Source organism: Ischnura elegans, chromosome 8 (assembly GCF_921293095.1).
Source record: "Ischnura elegans chromosome 8, ioIscEleg1.1, whole genome shotgun sequence".
Classification (NCBI taxonomy): domain Eukaryota; kingdom Metazoa; phylum Arthropoda; class Insecta; order Odonata; family Coenagrionidae; genus Ischnura; species Ischnura elegans.
This window is the reverse complement of record NC_060253.1, coordinates 42,464,688-42,483,507: the sequence shown is the minus strand read 5'-3', so window position 1 is coordinate 42,483,507 and position 18,820 is coordinate 42,464,688. Positions and strand designations below refer to the sequence as shown.

The 18,820-nt window shown below is 37.3% G+C and overlaps 1 protein-coding gene across 1 annotated transcript in view; it reads right to left on the bottom strand.

Moving 5' to 3' along the window:
- The window catches only part of LOC124163505 (regulating synaptic membrane exocytosis protein 1), a 444,545-nt gene that overhangs the window by 295,279 nt on the left and 130,446 nt on the right, over positions 1–18,820 (bottom strand). Inside the window, exon 3 of the mRNA XM_046540458.1 lies at positions 10,952–11,118. The gene's annotated coding sequence lies outside the window, so the exon portion shown is untranslated. The remainder of the gene's footprint in view (positions 1–10,951; positions 11,119–18,820) is intronic.

The window sequence follows — 18,820 nt, the reverse complement described above, 5'->3', positions numbered from 1 at the left end:
TAAAATCATGCAAATTAAATTCGAAAAAATAATTTACGCTCTAAAATAACTCATTGAAATAAATACAGCATGTGAAATCACACCAGCCAAATTAGACTATACGACACAAATAATTGATGAACAATAAGATGAGGCTAATAAGAAACCATTTTTAGAATCAACTGGCATTAATTGAATTTAAAGTCATTAATTAATAGGTATAATTATAGGTAATTAATAGGTAATTAATAGGTATATGTCCACTAACGTAGCAATTTTATGTATTTTTGCACTGATTGAAAAATTATCACAAACAAAATGTACAGCAAGGGCTACTTAAAATAGTCAGATACACTGGATGACAACGATTTTCTAAAAACACAAATGTACAAATGGCCATTTTTTTTCAGCCTCCCATAGCTCAGCAAAAACACCATACATGCGTTAGACCGGTACTGCGCGGATAGGACAAATGCGCGTCCTCCGCACCACACGAAAAAATTATTTCTGACCATGACTTGTTAGTTTAAGGTTAGAAGCAATCTCTTTTACTATACTACCTCAATTAATTCTCCCGCCAAATGTGCACTGCGGATTGACAGCTAAAAAACTCGCCGAATGGCTTCAGCATTGACTAGTCTCGACTTTTATGCCGAAGAAAGAGAATTTTAAGGTTAATGCAGCTGTTCAGGGTGAAAATTTTCGTCCATTTCCATTCTAAACAAAAGAAGAAACATGCTCACATCTGGAAGTGTTCTGATCCATGACAACGCCCGTCATCTCAGCGCTGATGCAGCCCAACTGCTCCTTGAGGAATTTCTATGGGACACTTTTGATCACCCACCGTACAATGCCGACCTAGTGCCGCGACCAGCCACGACCAATTCCCCAATCACCGAGGCGATTATATCGAAAAGATGCCATAAAAGTACTCAATGTTTAGCCATGAAATAATTTGTAATCAATTATTTAATCTTCTTTTCATGGCCCATCGGAACTTGAAAAAAAACGGCCCTCGTGTACAATTATGAAATGATGAAATAAAGATAATGTCTTAGGAAAAACGTGATGGCTTGTATACATGATAAAGATTTTTTTCAGCTATGTCTGACGTGTTGATGCCCATTACGAGCTTTCTTATCCAAAATAGCTGCAAGGTTTGAAAAAATGATCATTGCTTGCTGGAATCAGAGGGAAAAAGTAGTCCTGGAAATGCTGGAAGCCACTTTGAAAACAAAACCGATGTCATGCCTGTTCTAGCAATATCTCACAGTGGAGAGTTATTCCCAAGGAGCAAGAGATATTAAGTATGGGTGGAGAGATATGGGAATGGAGGAAAATGATGCTTAGGAAAGACCAAAGTTTTTTGGCGGAGTCTAATTAATGTCTACCTTTGATTTATGAGGGTCCATTGCTTGGGGAGAAAAAAGTTAAGCGGCCTACACTTTTGAATCTTTCCGAATACGAAGGCCGAATATGAAAGAGAGCAGAGACAAATTTACGATCTTCTTTCCAACATCCATTATCAGCAGCTAAGTAACAAATTTCCAGTGCCAAAATGACTTACCGCAGAATAAGGGAGCTCTGAAATTTGAAGCCGTCTTGAATTTACAGTCGAATTCCAGTTGCAGGGAAGTTTATACCATATGTCATTAGTCCAAATCTTTTGCATAGATTTTTGAGGTTAAAAATAACTTTCTTTGGCGGAATTAGGGCTCGATTTTAGACAGATAACAAGAGACTTGGAATTCATAGTCACATATTTAATCGGGAGTTTTAACTTTTAAATTTTACAAAATGCTTTGGTATGAAAAGTAATATTATAGCACAAAGTCAAATTATTTTTAGAAGCTATAAAAAGATTTATGACAATTATTAAAGCTACTTGTCAAGTTCATTGAAATGCTAAAGGTGTTTCAATATAAAATAAGAAAGTTTCCTGGATAAAAAGTACTCAATAACTTCTATGGATAAGAAAGGATAATTAATATCTATGAAGGAATTGTGGCTTGCACTATAGTATACCTGCTATAATACTAAATTATCAAATAAAACTTTACCATAACCAAAAATTACTATATTGTGTTCCCCTAATACTTCTTATAAACCTTTTTAACTGTTACGCTAGAGAGGTAAATTTCAAATCTGTCGCATGAACGAAAAGGATTCATTAGTTTCCTTTGGAAACATTCCCGAAGAACCGATTATCGTTACACAAATCTTTGAATTTCCTCAGAAATGTACAGAGCATTATACTATCCATGTTGTTTGTATCCCAAAATAGTAAATTCCCATGGCAATCAAAGTATCTCGATAGCGTAGCGAAATAAGCAGTAGCCTGGAAAGGCAAAGTTCCGCAAAGAAATGAAACGTAACCACACATTTCCACAATTATTAGATGCGTACGACGGGTTTCGGCTCACGGAGCCATCACCTGCTACAAGACAGCACTCTGTGAGCCGTAACGCGTCGTGCGCATTCAATTATTTTAGAAAAGTTCAACTTCCTTTCACGTCAATATGCCGAACTATCCATAAATATTTCCTGAACCGGTTGAACTTATTCGAAAGGCCTGTGGTTCGCTTCTTAGTCCTGATATCATTTCACAGGGCAACTATATATAAGGTAGCAGCGATTGATATTTTTCAAATCGAACCATTTAGGCCCTTATACTGCATACATATTATCAGAAAAAATTGGGTAACAGATTTGAATAAAATCACAAAATTTATGATGCTTTAATGAAATTCCATGATCACAACTGGGTATAGTTCTCCCCTTATGCTGCTTATAATGTTTTAAACCGTTACAATAGTGCCGTATATTTCAAATATGCAGCATGAACGAAAAGAATTAATTAATTTCCTTGGGAAACATTCCCGAAGAACCAATTATCGTTCCACGGATATTTGGATTTCCTCAGCAATGTACCGACCTTTACGCTATCCCGGTTTGTAAATTTCCATTGGAATGAAAGAACCTAGATTGCCTGGGTAAATAGGTAGTAGTCTAGAAAGACAAAAATCCGTGAATTCGAATTCCAGTTCACGGTACTTTTCATTTAACTACTACTTTATGATTGTAGTGATGTAAAAATAGTTATTAACGCATGTCAAATCGACTAATAATGTAAAAAAGCAGTGATTGATATTCTTAAAATCGTTCCATTTAGTACCCGAGGCTGTATATCAAGGAATTGGATGACGGATTTGGAAGGAGTTATGCTAGCTAAATTTCACTATGGGGTCCTTAGAGATCCATAAGTCCGTGGTTTGATTCCCAGTGCAGGGAATTTTTCCACGTGACAACTAATCGATATCTCTACTGCATAAACGCTCAACAATCGCCCACTGAATCAAATCCGCTCATCTAGTACTATAAAGGGTATCTAGATGAGCGTATTTGATTCTGTAAGCGATTGTTGAACGCTTATACAGTGGAGGTATCGTAATATGAAAGGGTTGTGATTGATATTTTTCAAATCGCATCATTTAGTACCCGAGGCTAAATGTATGATCAAGGAATTGGGTGACGGATTTGAAGGGAATCGCACAAATTAAGTTTCATGATGGAGACCTTCTCAGAGAGGTTTTTGAATGGATGGAGAAGGGAATGGTCTCAAGGGCACCTTTTGAATTATGGGTTGGAGGAGACCCCGAGGACGGAGAGAGAAAAAGAGAGAGAGAGATATGCGACGGGCGGCGCCATATTGGACGACATGTGCGTTTGTATGTGTGTGCCCAGGGAAGCATGCGGGAATCCATTTACGTGAGGAATGAGGGAGCCCGCGGGAATAATACGCCGCGAGATATTCGGTCGGAATAAATTCGAAGCATTGGCAAAAGCCCAGAGTGTTCGGAAGGAGGCGAGAGATTCTCGAAATTAATGCTGTCCCTGAGTTAGGTAGGCAGCGACTTCGAGAAGTGATCAGGAAATATTCGCCGAAATAAACCGAAATGGAGAATATGACTTTAAGGGATGATGCCATTTTGCTGAGTTGATTTCAAAATCAGGTCTTTTCGTGAATTTCGTGTAGTATTTAGAGTGTGTAGGATTCATGGAATTATTTTGGGGCTAAATATACACGCCACAAACTTAAGCGTGTCTATAGAGTGTGGCGTGTTATCCACTCTCGACATTCAAGGGGCGCAAAAGTAGTTTTGAAAATCAAAATGATCACGTACAATATGTAAACTGTAATTCTAAAAACCCAAGTTAAGATAAGGACAAAACCTGAAGCTAATGAATTGTAGATAGTTAACTGTGAAGCCCGCAATTTGGAAATTCTGAAATGAAAGTAACGTATCTACAAGAAATGAATTTTCGTCAGGTCATTCAATTCAAAAGCAGACCTGGGGTGAAAAAGTGTTGGGTAAAGAACTAAGAAAATCTCCAAGCATTAAGGTTTTTTTATGAAACCCATTTCATGTGTGATGCGCCAACTAAGCTGTGGAAATATTGCGAGTATTCGTTTATTTCGATAAAATATAACCTACTTATAATGATTCCTAGGAAAACTATACAGTTCTTGGCTTCCATGTTTTCTGACTTTTTCAAGGTACATACTACTAATACTAATGGCTGTCACAATGAGTTTGGTGGATTTTTTAAATTCCCAAACGCCCCCAAAGAGTAGAGGCATAAAGGTGGGACATAACACTGCAATAGATAGAAAACTTAAAGTTTCAGCAATTTTTCCCATGTTTTACAGACGTCTTTGGAAAGGGTCGATTCTATGATTTTTTTGTCGTACCTCGATTCTGTCTTTCGTCGTATTCTCTTGGCCCTCCTCGGGAGAATTTCTTTAATGTTCTCTCCCATGCATTCCTCCCGTAGCTTATTAACAGTTAAAATCGTTTCTGCGTTAACTTGGTGGGAATGCGATATACCCACGATAAAAACTACAAATGGTTATTGTTCCCAGACTTTAATATAAAACTCCACTATCGACCATGGTTTCTATGTTATTTTCAAGGTCTTGAATGTGACATTCAATGATTTTTCAGAGACATCAAGGTTTTTACCAAGACTTTTGCTTTCATAGTATGAGTTTTCAAGACCTCTTAAGGCCTTGAAATTGACGTAAAATGTCGAAATCATGGTCGATAGTGGAGTTTAAATTTAAGCGTGAAAATTACCATTTGCAGTTTTTATCATGGACTCCCGTGGCTGCCGCGTCTTATGCAAAACGGCGATGACGCCGTCCCGGAGAGCGGCGAAACACGGCCAAATCGTTCAATTCAATACTACATCGTGTTTTTCATCGTCGTCCTCTCTCTTGCTTCCTGCAGCACGCACTGTATCGATCGGCGTTGCGTGTTTCACACGAGGGAATCCGCACTCGGGAGGAGACAGCAAAGGATGCGAAAAAGCACGCCCTCCAATCCATTACGAGAAGCCTCACTCCGGCATGAGTTATAGGGCATTGATTAGAAGTCTTACTCGGTAAAATTACTGCACAAGCGGCCACATTCATTTCAATAAATTTAAATGTAACAGAAGCAGTCGAGATATAGGGGACATCCTATTAGTATTGACAGAACAGAGAGATGGCACTTTTCCACAGGTATATTATTGAAGGTACAACACGTTTCGACCGTCAGGTCATTATCAAGTACAATTATAAGTACCTGACGGTCATTATCGAGTAAAATCGTCGTATTTTTAATAATAAACCCGTGGAAAAGTGCCACCTCTCTGTTCTTTCAATACATTAATAAATTAAATTTACTTTGGTTTCCATTGCTAGCATAAAAACAACACTCCTAGCCGCAAAGCAGTATCTCAAAAAATCATTCCATTCAGGCGTATCTTGAATTTATAGTCCAGAAAATCATATTTGTTAAATTTGAATCACGCCTGAAATTCCGTCTATAAAATCGTATGTTAGAATGCCTGTCCACGTCACTAGTCCAGTACCAGCAGAGAGTCATTGAAAAGATGCTGGGAATGGAAAAGGTTTTGTTGTATACACATGTGAACTAAGAATTGTTTACAAAGCTTTTGAGGAAAACAATCCGATCTTACTAGCCCATTGTCAGGGAGGGAAAAAAGGAAGCAGCTTTAAGTACAAACAAAAAAATAAGAACAATCACAATGATATTTATTATATTCATTGATATGTATTCAGGGTTAGTTTTTCGCAGCAGAAGGGACTTTTTTTGCGATTTACGTACAAGAATCAGATACATGTTTTACCATTTAGAAGTGCAAAAATTAAGTCACCAAGGCAATGAGCATTAAATTTGCTAATGATATGTGATAAAACACAAATATTTTTCACACTTATATTATTTCGGGAATAAATTCGCGAAAAGTATAGTTATTAAAAAGAGAAATTGCTCAATTATGTTTGCACACGACGCGTTTCATTATAAAGTGCATTATAGCATGTAATGAGGAAATAAATTGATTGAAAAAGTGAGTAATGTTTCGTTTCATCAATACTAAGAATATCCACCAAATATTTCCGCAAACCTTACATCAGAGGCAAAATGTAGTTCATTAATCGAAGAAAATATCACTTTAAGAGGTATTAAAGAGGCAATTTACCACAGAAACATTCATTTTCATTTATTTATCCCTCCCTTTTATTTAAATATTTACGCTTTACGGTAATCGTACCAGAGCAACCTTACTTAAAGGAGGTAGGTAGAGAAAGACAAGCCACAGCGCTGTCTCCGATCCATTAGCGAGAAAGAAGGGATAGCGAAAATATGCGAAGGACACACGTACCATTATGAGCGATGGATGCGGTGCTCATCATCAAGAAAGGTCTCCGTCAACCTATTCTTTTCTTTACCTTTCTAGCTCTGCTTTCAAGGAAGCATAACTGAAGGAGGTCCTATGCAGCTGGCGTTGAGAAACCTTGCTACTACACTGTTCAAGGAAAAATATCAGCCCAGATTTTCTTACTGTAAGGCCTAAAACATCGCTAACTAGAATTATTTCTGCTAACGTAAGGGTAGAAAAATTCAAGAAAACGTTTAATATTTTACAGCAACTTAATGCAGCTAAAATCTAATGAGCATAGCCATTATTTGAAGAAAGAACACTTCTTATCACTAAGGAAGACAGCAATGAATAATAATTCATTGCTGTCTTCCTTAGTGATAAGAACCCATCTCGATCCTAATAATACCTTTCAAAAGACCTTAAAATGTAAAAATGATTGATGCATAATTTGAGATGAAACCATTGAAATCATTATAGTAATGTTCACCGTCGTAACGAGCAGAGTTAAGTAGGCATAAATAAGTAGATTTTACATAAAATAAGGTTGCTGCAGCATTCTTCAAGAAAACATAAGTTTAATCTCATTTTTTATAACGGACTACATTAGAAACCTTTTTTACTGTATAGCTATGGCTTTGAAAATCAGGATATTATTGCTTAATGACAATTACGGTTAGAACAGTAATCTCTCCAACAGGCGCTGAGAGTGGATGATAGGAATACTATCGAATATTTTATATTTCTTCTCCTTATACACTATGCATTCAATTCAGAGACATTTAATGAAAAAAAATACTATATTTTCCACACGAAAGAGCGCTGCTAAGTATCATTTTTCAGAAAAAAAAGTTTGTTCTACCAGCTGCAGTGAACGCCGTCCTCATGCGACGACGAAGAGATTTTTTTTGGAGATAGAACAATTATTTTTGAAAGTATGGCCAAGAGATATTCAGCATTATAACTCTGAGACGCTTAAAACGGTGTTTTGGACCCAAAATATGTCTCGCCAAGGACATTATAAAGTTGTGTACTAATAGTTCCGGAATTGCAAACTTGTGTCATCCATTTTCCCCGTGTTCTATCTTTCCAAGGCTATGCGCCCTCTTTTTCCATGACCAAACACATTACGCAACGTTGTAACGATTTTCTCCGTATTTGAACTAGGACTGCCTCTACCGAAGTTTTTATGTCAATATTTTAGGTTCTGGAATGGAAGAATAGGTTTTTTTTATGGCAAACAACTGGCGTAGCATCATTCAGTCATGTTATGATAGTACAAATGATTATGATGACCAATATTATTTCAACATAGTCTTATTAAGTTTTCAACATTTGTTTCCATGACAAATTTCAAATAAATACTACCTCGAATCACTATTTTCTATTCCTCCAAAATACATATGGTCATATCGGCATCACCATTCACCAAACCAATTGAGTTCTACTAGTGGATGTGAAAATTGTGCTTGAGAATAGATATTTCAAAATGATTGGGAACTAAAGCCGTGATAAAAATGAGCAATGGACGTCATTACGATATTGTATAGAACTCCCGAGATAATGCATCTTCACATTAAAGACCGTCATACGATCGTTATCCTCTTGATTGGCTTTCCCGTAATTTGACATACAGATAGACCTTCATAAAACGGTTTGAATTGAAGGTGTAGAATGAATTAATCGAGCATAAAGAAAAACTTTCAATGAGATACAAATGATATCTACGAATTTTTACGACGATCTGATAACAGCACACTCAATGGTTCAAATTGATATCGCCCAGTTATTGGCTACCAGACGCACCAAAGCATAGCCTTAATAGTATCTGTAATGAAAAATTCTCTTCAAATAAAGGGATAATGAAGGACAGAGGATACCTCGAGACATAAAAAGGGATTCGTCTGTTTCCGTGTTTCCTCTTTCTCCCAATAAACGACATCCTGATGACCTCTTCCCCCTCATTCTTTTTCCTTTTCACATTCGAACTGTTTTCACCCAATACCTCATTCTAGTTCTCAATTGACATTTTCAAATTTTTATAGACACTCAAAAACGATTCGAATTTAAGATGAATTGAAGATATTCATAGAGCATTAAGAAAATCCACCGTGCGGCGGTAGTAATTAACAAATGCTATCATTTTTAGTAACTGAGACAGGCGATATGTTGTGAATTACATCCTAATTTAATGAAAAAGAGATATGGCAAATGACATTGGTGTTGACACAAATGACATTGCACTTGAAAATGACCTAAAGTTCGAAACGCGTCATGTATTATCAAATAAATATGCGGAAAGATTGTCAATTCTCGTTTTCATTTAATGAAGCTATCAATGAATTACCAGATAACATGAATAATAAATGTAATATTTATGATCATTTTCTCACGGCCTGATAATTACGAAATAAACATTCATATTTGACACCATAAAACCATCAACCGCGAAACATACAGCAACTTAGCTTTACCAGAATTTCTAATTAAATATTTTCTTCAAAGAATGGAATAATGAAGAGCAGATAACACCGAAGGGCATGAAAACCTATTAATCTGTTCCCACCAAACCTCTTTCTCCCAAAAATGAGAATATATTTCAGAACATTGGTTCGAAGCCAAAGAGCAGTGATGAAAGGAGAAAAAAAATGTTCCCTACTTCCCCTTGCTCGACATCCTGAAATCCTCTTCCCAACATTCCCTTTTCTTTTCATATTCGACCTGTTTTCCCTCCTACTTTATCCTTATTCTAAATTGCCAATTTTGAATTTTTATAGGCGCTCAGAAAAAAGTTCCAATTTAAGATGCATAAATATATTCACAGGGTGAAAAAAATAATACCGGCTGTCTACTACAGTAAGTAACACATAATATTGAAGACTTTTCTAACGATATGAATAATTAATGTTATTTTAGAATTTTCTGACGGCCTGGTAACTACGAAATTTCTTACTACGCACGTTCCTAATTCCATTCCCACCATAAGCCAGGAAAGGGACCTTATCCTAGCCTTAAATGTATCACTAATGAAATATCCTCTTCAAAGAATGGGATATTGGAAAATAGAAGGGCAGAAAAACCAATAAAAGGCATGAAAACCAATTAATCTGTTTCCACCTAACCTCCTATTCCCAAAAATGAGAATATTATAAAGGACATGGGTTCGAAGCAAAGGTGTAATGACGGAAGAGGAAAAAAGAGTTCCTTCCTTCCCATTGGTGGACACCTTGAAATCCTCTTCCCTTACATTCCCTTTCCTTTTCACATCCCATCGGTTTTTTTTTCTCTCCCCCATCCCTTCTCCTAAACACCCATTCACCGTCCATTCTCCCGGGAAATAAAAGCCTTCCGCAAAAAGGCTCACTGATGACGGCGACCCGCTTTCTCCTCTTTCTGGTCAGAAGAAAAAAAAACCATTCAGCTGCATCGACTGGCCGTATAAGGCGGGAGGGCGGCGGGACTAAGGTGGTTTGCTCCCGAAAATAGGTAAAAGGGAATCGTGACTGGCATCCGTTCTGCGGTGCGGCGCTCGAATCGAGGCGGAATAAAAACCAGACAAATGAAAAACGGAATCCCGTTTGGGAGGCGTTATGCCCTCGGGAGCTGTTGGGAGTTGGGTTGGGCTCGGCCGTGCTGGGAGAGGCCGCGAAAGAAAGTGGTATTGGTTGGGCATTGTCTCGGAGGTCAGCTGAGCTGACATGAGACCTAACACGGCGAAAAGGATACTTCAAGCATTAGAAAGAGTTGAGGTGAACAGAATAGCAGTCGGCGGGATTTTAAGTCGGTGTGCTAACTATGTCGAAGAATTAATATTCTTACAATTCATATATATGCACGTAGGATTATGAAATATGGAGCGTAGATATTACAAATATAAAATTTTTATTTTTAAGACTTTATAATAATACGATTCAAATCTATTCACGCATGAATTAGAAAATACAAGAAAATATGAATTTTAACTAAAGGATGGGATAGGATATATCGACATCCTTTTTATCACATTTTACGGAATCTCATAGAACTCCCACTAAACAGGGAAATAGCTTAGGTAATAGCCTGAAGATATCTTTCTATGGATAGTAAAAACATAATGGAATTACGGGCTCTGGTATTGCTCCCGTAACCATAATCTAATGCCACAATATAATCGAAAACAATAGTAAATGATGCACATAATGTTCCTCTTCGACAAGCTAGAATTATTATAGATGTAACAAGGAAGAAAGAATTACTCTACCTTTACCGGATGATGTTATCTGCCGTGCTCTCAGATACAAAGAGTCTCACTACTTCAACTATGACTGGAAAAGCTTAGATGAAATTCCTTAGCTTGTGCCCAGCTCTTTTTGGCTAGAAGATAGACATATCATCCATTGGAAAGTAAAAGGTGTAGCTCCAATGAATCTGCAAAAGGAAGGAAGAAAAAACGAGGATAAGACACTAGGAAGCTTATATATGCATGGCTCACTTTAAATGGAAACGGTATAAAAATCCCTCTACCGGCGAATATGAAAGAATGTAAAAATTTAGGTTTATAGGAAATATACCAAGGCATTAGTGGCGCAAAAATGTCTCACAATAATTTTTTTTATAAACAATGTAAGATAAATAACTGGGTGATTTCCTGTTAATATAATTTCCTTCTTTCTTTGTTTATAAGCGTCCAAAGCCTAGCTGGAAGCGACAAATATTATTAAATAACCGGCTCACTTCACCTTACCCAAACCGACAGCCTTTTTTTATTGGTAAAAAACGAGGAAACAATTTTCTCAAATCCCTTAATTATCAGGACTTTAGTCTTAATTTTAATCGTCCCTACAAAAGAAGAGGTATAATGACGTATAGTAGATGGTACATGTGTTTAACATCACAAACGCAGACTTTTCTATACAGTCAATACCAAAGATGGAGTAAAAATGTCTCACTGACAATTCTAATTTTCACATGCATGGTTCTACACATTTACAACTAAGAATTACATTTTATCAGCAAGGATTAGATTTTTATAGAGCCAGAGAATAGGCATCGCTTATAGAATATTTTTCCCATTTCTATTTATTATGAAAGCTATTTCAAAGAGTATGTAAATTATGCGTTTAATAATACCTTTTCCCTTATAAACGATGAAGAGAAAATTGCAGGTCGGATGAACATTGTAATTTTTTTTGCATACTACCGTTATTATCTTTGGAGAGCTGTGACATAGTAAATTGGGATTTGCAAACATTTTGAGGCAATGCCGTCACTATGGAAAAAAAGTGCAGTCCTGTCATAATCATGAAAACTGGGAGAGCTATATGATGGGAAACTCCAGCCAATGCACCTTACTTTTTAGAGTAAATGGTGTGAATAAAAACTCAGCTAAATCATAACTTAACACAGTTAAACAGAAGTTTCACATTAAAGTGGCCCTGAGAGGTAAAAATATTATTTATTGGAATGAAAAGAAACGTTTCACAAGATATCGAAAGATGTGGTGTAGAAAATTACTTACTCCTCGTAATCTTCATGATTTTATATCAATGAATAATTAGTAAAATTAAATATATTTTACATTGAGTACTAGAAAACGATACTTTTAATTGAAACTTAAATACTGCACCAAATAAATTCGGATGGAGGGAAGTTTACAATTCACAAATAAATGAATTAATTATGATTAATATAAACTATAATGTGAGCTCTCACAACTTGAAGTCTGAATGAGAAAATAATTCATGTAACTACGAGCAGAGCATACTACCAAAATTCAGAAAACAAAACTAGCCATAACGAATTCTCAGTGATGACAACAGGTTCACTTGACCACGTTCCCTTGATTAATAATGCACCAAGTCCGAGGGAAGCCTGCATGTTTCTCCACTTGAGCACCGTGAATTTGCATAGGGTATACAAACGAGGCTAGGAAGAGTAGCGAGTGATAGTGGTTGGGTACAAAGAAATGGATTTTAGCAAGGGAGTTTACGCCTTGACCGGACAAGGAGGAAGAAAACAAAAGCTCGGGGGAAAAGGAAGAATGGAAGCCTTCATCGGCTGCATTCAACCGTCCTTGAGTCATGGCCGCGGGTGGGAACAAACAAAAGAAAAACGAAAATAAAGTGGCGTAAATAATTCATGAGCTCAGAGTTATCGTGCTCACGGGGACTACATAGGATAGATCCCAGTCCATCCGCTTGATTTATGTTGCCAATAGGGTAGTTTCCTTCATCAAAGAAAACGAAAGGCATTGATTGCAATTCGTTACCCACCATTAGTGTATTCATAATATACAAATTATTTGGTTTTAGAAATACCGGTTTAGACGAATGGCAAGGGTCAATTTTATCCTCATTTGAAAAACGTCAAATTGGCACCCATGCGATGCCACCCCACGTGACGTCACAGGGACCTAGTTTCTATACGAGTAGATAGGAGATTTACATCGTCTGAGGTTACTAATGCATGAGGCGCAGAGCTCAGGGAAACATCTCTTAATAATCACCTATTAAAACTGGCTAAGGTCGGAAAGTTTTGTTCGTTTGATAAGGTATTAATAATCCTTATTTTAGCCAAGCGCTACCAGCTAGCATGGTACTCTGCTACCTCCTAGCATCCTGTGTCGTATCAGCGCTCAGAGCCTCGTCCCAAGGTCACCTCAGTTGCGGCAGCGAGAACCAGAACGACGTCACACGGAGTTTTCCTGGCATTCATACTTACCCGTCGCGTTTTCGCGCGCTTGAAAATTTTCACTTTTCATTTAACCGCGAAAAATAGATATCGCCATTTAAAAATCTAAAAGCGTGAAGGACGTACTCCAGGAGTAATAACCTTACGATTTAGGCAATAAAAAATAATAGGAAGCCACCCGATTAATGAGTGTATTTTGATTGGTTTTTGCTAATGCTCGAAGCGCATTGATGGTTTTTATGATAATAATTTTAATTCTCCCAAACATCCACAATTATTAGAACGGCACATAAGTAGGGAAGCTTTAGGTTTTAAGCTCAAGATCGAAACTTGTGTCCGACTATTTGAATACCGCCCAAATATTTATAAGAAAAAGAATGAAATATTATAGTGGTATACACGATGCAAATGTTTTCAGCATTAAGCATACAGCAGACTTATTTTACAGATTTACTTTAAATTTACATGATGTAAAGTAATTTTATGTATATTTTGAAATAAAAATTGAATATCATCACATTCAAAAAACCATATTTTAACCTTTTGAAAATAATATTTTTTCCTTTTTACGCATATTCATCCGGTAGTAGATCAAATACGTATTTGTATAACGATCCTTTTAATTTTAGTACTAGCAATCGAAAATTCACACTGCCGAGTTTTTAAAAGTTATGGATTTGATATATTAATAATACATAGTTTCGGTTGGCATCCTGTAATATAGCGTTTTCCCCGGGTGAATATGATCGCTACGCTGTCTGAAACGCGATCGGTGCATTCTGCAAACCCATTTTAATTCCTGTTGCAAGGGTACTGCATAGAGGAGGCTCAATCCCTTCCCACAGCAGACTGATTTCTGTTTACACATCGGTCGCATTTTAATCGGCTTTCAAAAATACCCGCGGCGCGATGATGAGTGCAATGCGATCCACTTTTATCGAATATTTTGCAGTATTTTGTTAGTAATTGCGAGGAATAGCATCGAATAGATATAAATTGGATAAATCACATCATTATGAATGTAAAATTCATGGTTGGCAACCCTAATTATACCTTATTTCCCGTGAAACTGAATTTGTCTGTCAGCGACACGAGTGGCGTCTTCTGTAAACCCATTTTCGGCTCGGTGAGTGACAGCATATTTGTAGGCCGGCTTCAGGATCATCTTTTGTAATATTCGTGGCCTGTTGGGTCGACAACATACACAGTGACCCAAAAGTATAATTTTTTATTGAAATACTCTTGGCTGCCATTACGAATATTACAAAAGAGTATCCCCAAGTCGGCCTGTAAATGTGTTTTCACCCACCGCGCATTTAAATGGGTTTACAAAAGTCGCCACTCGCGCCTCTGACGAAAAAAAGATCCGAGTTTATCGGAGAAATAACGTAAAGTTAGGGGTTTTAAGAAAAATTTGTACCCATGGTGCTGTGATCTATCAAATTCATAACTTTAAAATGTTAATCCTTGCTATTTAAAATACTTTACTGCAAAGTATTGGACAAAAGTGGATGGATTGCGCTCACCACCGCGCCGCGGAAATTTTTTAAAGTTGATTAAAATGCGAACGAAGTAGCCACAGAAATCAGCCTTTTATGGGATGGAATTGGGTCTCTTCTACGCAGTCCCCTTAGCCGCGAGCGAGAATAAACAAAAGAAAAACGAAAAGAGAGCGGCGTCAATAATTCATGAGCTCAGAGTTATCGTGCTCACGGGAACTACATACGGTAGATCCCAGTTCATCCCGAAGAAGCTTGATTTATGTTGCCAATTTGGACGTATTTTTATTGTTTTTCAAAAATTTCCGCAGCGTGATGATGATTGTAGATAGATTCCTTCACTGTTAATGAGTGACATCATGGCAAAATCAGCAGTGCCGGAACGTACTTCCCTTAATTTTTTTTAGAAGTGAAATATTACTCTGTACGTCACTGATTATTACTTTACATTCCAAAATTATCACAACGGCGGTTCAATTCAATATGTCGAACTTACACCGCGTTGCACCTGACTAGGTTGAACTTAATATAAACTTCTGTTGGAATTCCTTAATATAGCTTACATTCCCGTGATAATGGGTACGCTATAGCTTTTGAGACGCGAGTGACTTCTTCCGTAAACCCATTTAAATGCGTATTGGGTCGACAACACACCTACTGACCGTCTTGCGAAATTTCCTATTGAAATATTCTTGCCCGCGAGCGAGAACAAACAAAGGAAAAACGATAAAAAAGCGACGTCAATAATTCATGAGCTCGCGGTGCTATCATGCTCCTCCTCGCTCACGAGTAAGAGGGCGTAAAACAGCGAGTATATGGCGCTTTTATCCTCCCCTTCAAGATGGCAAAGGAGAAAGACGAAGCTAAACCACGACCGGATGCATGCTTATCGAAGTGCTTCCCCATGCAACGTGCATGTTGGTTCGGCGTGGAATTCACCGCCGAGAAATGCCTTTGAATATGAAACACGGTTTTTTGAAAGGCAGGGATATATTTTGATTTGATGCTACCGTGACGAGTGCCGCCGTGAATCGATATCAATAGGAAGCCAAGCAATAAGGATGGGACGTCTAAGCTTGCGCGAGCTTCAGGGAGGAGTAGCGTAGACAATCCGATTGTGGGGTATAGTGGTATGACGCGTTGATCTTGGTGTATTGTGAATGAATATCTGGTATGTGAACGTAATAAAAACCCTTTCTTCTCGTGCAAAAACTGCGAAGGATTTGTATTTTGAGCGTGTAAAGGTTATTGAAAAAGGCAAACGAGCACACAATCTAACGGAAAAAAGAGAGCGTAGTTTGTAACCAGCGGTGGATCCAGAAAGGGGATAGGGGGGCCTTAGCACCTCTTAGGTATTCAATTTACACAAGATAAAATGGTAATTTTTTTTGCGTTTGTAGAATATATACAGGAGAGGAGAGAATACTTAGAGGAGAGATCCTCCCCTTGATCCTGTCCGCTTGTTCCTGTAACCAACGTAGAATTCACCATTTACATTATATATGACAGGCAAATTGAAAAGAACACTTTTTCTAACGATTATTATTTACAAGTATATATATATTTTCAAAATTAACCCAAATCGGCTATAAAAAATAGTGAACGATGCCATTTATTTCACCGTAATATTGCCACATAATTTGCTAATCTGAAAGCATTCAGACATAAAATCACTGAAAAGATGATTTTTTTGCGAATTTCAACGGTTCCGGGAATACGAATACGCATTAAAAGTTCTGCGGGTGTTTTCTTGAGCATAGAATATAATTGCGATTCGTACTTGAAATTTAAAAGACATGCGGATAACAGGCAAAGGTTGACCAGCATATCATGCATGAGTGCCTGATATTCTTGGGAATTTAGGGCACATTCCTTATAGACGATCGTAATTTTTTACAAGCCGAAAAAGATCAAAAACAATCCACAAATGTTTCGCTCGACAGCTGGGGGATATTTTTCCTCCCGAGCATCACGCGACCCGAAGCCCTTAATTTCTCTTCGACGCAATACTCCGGCGGCTCAAGGGTGAGGAGAGGCAGCGCAACGAATAAAAAAAGATACAACTGCACTTGGCGACCTTGTTTGGCGCAGCCAACTCATAATGTCACGGTGGCGGGTAGGTCACAATTTAGGTCTTGCGACACGTGGGCGAGGAATCGGCCGAGGTTTGAGCCTCCTCCCTATTCGTCAAGTCATTTTACAAGTGCTCCCAGTCCACCCGATGGTTTTCGAGTAAAGGAAGTTTTCGAAACGAATGGACGACGGTAACATCGGATGGCTTTTCATAGAAAATGCAGGATTTAGCGCCATCGAATTCACAAATTGAAATGGAAGGATTAAGGCAAAGCATTCGTTGAGATATCGATTGATAAAACAAAATAGTTGCGGTAATTTATCCCGCACAATTCCAAACATTCGTGTGATTCATTTCTTTTCCCACAAAGATGGGGTTTCAACGTTGTTTATTCACATCCCAGGTAATTTCTCAGATATGCGTTTTAAAAGTTAATACTGATATTATAAGCCACAGTTGTCACCATATTAGCCTTTGAAAGTGTAAAATATGGAAGTTCCAATAGTCGCTTTAGATCAAAATGAGGGTTCTATCCCCAATAAATCGTCGACACGTGGGATTATGTGTCAAAAAGAGATGATACTTGGATATAATTGCGACAAGTGCATGCCTCATCCTGAAAATGTATTTCTTAGTAAATATTTTTCAATCAAACAAGGGCAGATTACTTGATTAGCTTACATATTCATTGCGATGTTGTTCATTTTTCATTGTACTTTTTCAGGTTTTCAGTTTATTTGACTTCGATCTCTAGGCGCATTAGGAAATTAAAGCCCTTTAGAAAATACTTTAAATTTCTTCCTCCAAAAAAAGACTTCTCTATATAAGTGTGCATGTAGGCATGTGGACAAAATGATAATTCTTTTAGATGTGAGGAGAGGATAGTTTGAAAGTAGTCAGGGAAGACAGCGTGGCAATGAAATAGGTATTACCATGACCAGCGCAATATCCAAATTTGCTCCTATCACTTTGAGATGACCTTGCATCTCGTGGGGAATGACGTTGCGAAAAGTAAGTATAAAGAGCACATTTCTGGCGGCACATATGCAATGCCACAATCCCTCAAGTATGTCACTGGGGTGCTGCTGCGTGTCTGAACGCCTCAAACTTTCGGTGCCATGAAATGCGGAAACTATTTTAGCTGCTATTCAGATAGCCCAAACAGATAACAGCCTTATATCCTATCATCATTTTAACCCCCAAGTCTGGAAATAAAACACTCGAATAGCTTTTTTGGACTCGATTGTAAAAAACAAATATTATACCGCTTTATCTCAATACAGAATTGTCTCCAGATATAAAATACAAAATAATATAATTTTAATATTTCGATCAGAACGCCTTGTTTTAAAAGATCTAAGTATATCACTGAGTTTATATAAATTGCATACATTTTGGTGAAATTCCCTGGGATATATATTGAATATTTGTTATCACCGCAAGGGGAAGTAACATTCTACTTTGAAAAAATACAATACAATATGCATTTGTACTGTTTCCGTTGTGTATTTCTAGCATGCATCATAATTTCAAATTTACGAAGTAATCAAAAGCATTTAAAATAAAGAGCTTGGAAACTAGCGAGGAAGTAAAAGTTCAGAAATATCCTCCAAAATTTAAAAAATATCACAATTGTCAATATGCAGGTAGGGTATCAATTGCTTTATCAATTTATTTAATGGAACGCAACCACGTACATTAGCACACCCTTAACTTCATTAAATATATAAAATTTCAATTTACCCCGTCATATAAATTTCCGTAAAATAAACCTTATAAACTCCATGGCTAAAAACGTAGAGCAGAGTTTAGAACATCGGAATATAATTTCAGCTTGATTAATCATATTATCATCAATCAGTGCTCT